General features: G+C 36.4%; 1 non-coding gene across 1 annotated transcript; it reads left to right on the top strand.

Moving 5' to 3' along the window:
* Positions 1-576: 576 nt before the first annotated feature.
* On the top strand, positions 577-684 carry LOC122297945. The gene has a single exon (XR_006239007.1). It is a non-coding gene; the product is annotated as a small nucleolar RNA R71 (small nucleolar RNA).
* Positions 685-3,480: the final 2,796 nt, after the last annotated feature.

Here is a 3,480-nt window from a genome sequence, read left to right as displayed (position 1 = left end):
TGATACTGTTTAGGGTAAGCTCTAGGTGGCTGTACAGGTTGCTAGTTTTAAGATTTCCAGCTGAAGTTTGGGTGATTTCTTCAATTAGGATTGTATGTATCTGAGTAGAGTGACATTGGCTTTTTATACATATCAAGAGAATTGCAATGTTCCTCATACACTACTCTCATCTCAACAAGTATTAGGAAATCTTGTGCATGATGATCTACTCCCTAACAAACAAAACAAAGTTTAGAGGCATCAACTTGGGGAATAATACGAGCTGCCATAGTTTTCTTCAACTTCAATGCCTCGAACTCTCTAGTTAGGCCCTTCATCTTTGTCTTTAAGTTATCTTCTTCTCTGAGATGATAGATGACTCCATTAGAATGAGTTTGATTGGAGCATGCTCGATTGGTACTATCAAAAGCATTTGGTCCTATCCAAGTGTGAGCTTTTTTTGCAAATTCATTCAAATACTCTATTGTCTCATCCAGGCCCTTCTACAAAAACTCACCATTATACATCATTTCTACAAATTGACGCTCCCTAAGAGTAAGACCTTCATAAAAATAGCTAACCAGAAGCCAGCTTTCATAACCATGATGGGGACACAAGCTAAGTAACTCTTTAAAACATTCCCATGCTTAATACAAAGTCTCACTATCCTTTTGTGTAAAAGTTGAAATTTGCCTTTTCAAATCATTTGTCTTATGATGAGGGAAGTATTTATTGAAAAAAAATTGGGTCATCTCAGTCAGAACATGGTCTCAATGAATACATCCAACTCTTCGCCTTATCATTTGGTGAGAAAGGAAAGAACTTAAGTCAAACAGTATCTATAGTACCAGGTTGATCATGAAATGTAGCAACAACCTCTTCAACCTTCCTAATATGCACATATGGATTTTCACTCTCCAAACCATGAGAAGTAGGGAGAAGTTTAATCATACCTGGTTTAAAATCCATTGGAGGAATATTAGGTGGAAATATAATGCATGATGGTGTGCTATGCGTGTAGGGTGAAGGTACTCATATAGAGTCCTAGGTTGATCTTCGTGGACACTCATTTTTTCAAGATTAGATCGATTGTCAAATAAAGGATTTGAAAAAAAAATTGATTCTGACTCTAGCACTGACATACAAGCTAACCTATCCAAGGTGTCTCTATATTTGTGCATGCAAGGTAAAAAAATTCTAAAAGAACACTACTAAAATAAAAAGAAAAAAGAAATAATGCAGCAATCTAAAAGAGGGAATGAAGTTGCATTCTTTACACGCTGTTAGAGTAAATTTTGCCTTGTATTGATTACTACACCGTACTCCCTAGCAATAGTGCCAAAATTTGATTATGCCCAAACTATTACATGATCGATATAGTATAGTTTAGGGTGTCGATCAATAGGGAGTCTGAAGAAACGTTACAAGATGCAAAGTTAAAGAACAAGATTAAATGACAATATGACAAGAATATGAAAATTCTACCTAAAGCAAGTAATTAAAATGAGATTAGGGCATGGATAAAAACTTAAGTAAAGCTTCGGGGTTCCATAAATCGGATCCAATACTCTACCTTTTTCAATCCAAACTATATACATAATTAAGAATTATAGCACCAAATTGCTAATAGGAAGATATGACATTATATGTGTTTATTTTCTCAAATTTAATTCTAGAATCTATTCCCCCTTAACAAACCAAAGCTTTCATGTATAAAAAGAAATATCAGATCTAAAGATAACCCTATGTTCACAAACAATAGTGCAGCAAAAGATCACATCAAAGGCATGAAAAACATGTTTAAGTCACAAATATATATTCATAATCCTATAGCTCAACCAAATTAAAGCATAGCAAGATTTAATATCATTGTCTCAAACTTATAATATCCAAAATAAATAGAGAATCGAATCCTAGAATCTTAAATAATAAAGCTTAATCTATGAATTGAAATAAAGTCAAAGTATTTTCACCAATCAATTTATGCCCTAAGCTTTACCCTAGAATTAGTTCTCCATAGGAGAACTCAAAAAGTACAAAAATAAAATGATTTTCTCTTCCATTTAGATTTGCCTCTTATGACTCTCCTCCTTCTCCATTTCGTGCTAATGATATGCTTATATAGGATAGGAAAGAAACCCTAATGTTTTCCTAATTTCCGTTTGAAAAATTGCCTAACTTTTAGGACTCAGCTTGGTAGCCCTATATATGCTTCAAGAGTTTGAATTTAGAAATCATTATTAGACATAGATTTCTAGTCCTTTAAGATAGCTTTCCAAAGCATCAAGAATCACATCAATATGATATGTGAGTAGAATTTTACAATCGAAATACTAAATTATGTCCCAGCTGTCTCCTAGCAAATTTCGGACTTGGACTTCTTGTAGTTTCCTTTTGTGATTTTTTGTCTTTTTTTCTTGAGCTAAATTGCTCTCAAACCCCATGAAAGTCCTTCTTTGAATTTGACTGGGTTTTGACTTGCTCTTTTATAGACTCTAAAATTAAACATAAAAATTTGATTAGGAGTATTCCAGAGTAAATAGAAACTCAATTCAAAAATACACATTAATTTCTATGATTTCTATTCACATTTTATCATTTTACTCCACTAACAGGGCATTTAGAGTGCACTTTCATACACTCATTAAGTGACAATTCGTTCCTCGAGATTCAGAAAACATATGCCTCCCAGAGCCTTATCAAATCTAGCACGAATCTAGTGAAAGGCCCTGCAAGAATGCCGTCGTGCACTTGGAGAGCGTTATCTAATGCCATCAATGTCGTGAGACTAATAGATATACATTAATGGCCAACTACCCAAGATCCATGCAGATTCATGGATGGAACATCGGCTACTGAATCAATCTCATTGGGAAGCCAAAAGCCACTGTATAGAAGGGAAACCGAAGGGATGGCAGACAAACAAACCATGTAAAGAAGAAACCAAAGATGCAAGGGAACAATCATGACGTTAAGATGTATTCGGTCTCTAAAAAAAAAGAGAGAAGAAAAAGAAGAAACAATAGTAGCAAGTGGGATCATTCGCGGGAAGCCCCAGGGTCCCCCTCAAGGCTAGTATGGCCCACCTCTAGAGAACTCGACCCCACTCTAAGCTCAGTGGAGTCTACCCCAGCCTCTTCAAGGCTACCTCCCCCTCAGTTGGCACCAGTGTCATCCTCGAAAGGATGGTCAGGAGGATCATCATCCTTAGGAAGGAACGCATCTGGAATCATAGCCCACATAATCTCAACGGTATGATTAAGAGGGGCTAGATTAGGCCGGAGATTTCTGAATTCAATAGCCCTCAAGTGCACTTCCAATGCCTTGAAACTTTCATGAGGGTTTAAGATGACATAGTTGCTCATCCTCTTAAGGCCCTCAAGGTACCCATGAGTCCAAGCATCATCTCGAACAAAGAGTGCCCTCCCCAACTGTTCACTTGAGCGAGTGGTGACATCTTTCACCTACAACAAGTCACTTCGCAGGTCCTAGTTTCCAACT

Source organism: Carya illinoinensis, chromosome 15 (genome assembly GCF_018687715.1).
Source record: "Carya illinoinensis cultivar Pawnee chromosome 15, C.illinoinensisPawnee_v1, whole genome shotgun sequence".
NCBI classification, from domain to species: Eukaryota; Viridiplantae; Streptophyta; class Magnoliopsida; order Fagales; family Juglandaceae; genus Carya; species Carya illinoinensis.
The sequence above is the reverse complement of the archived record's forward strand: the minus strand, read 5'-3'. Positions and strand labels throughout refer to the sequence as shown.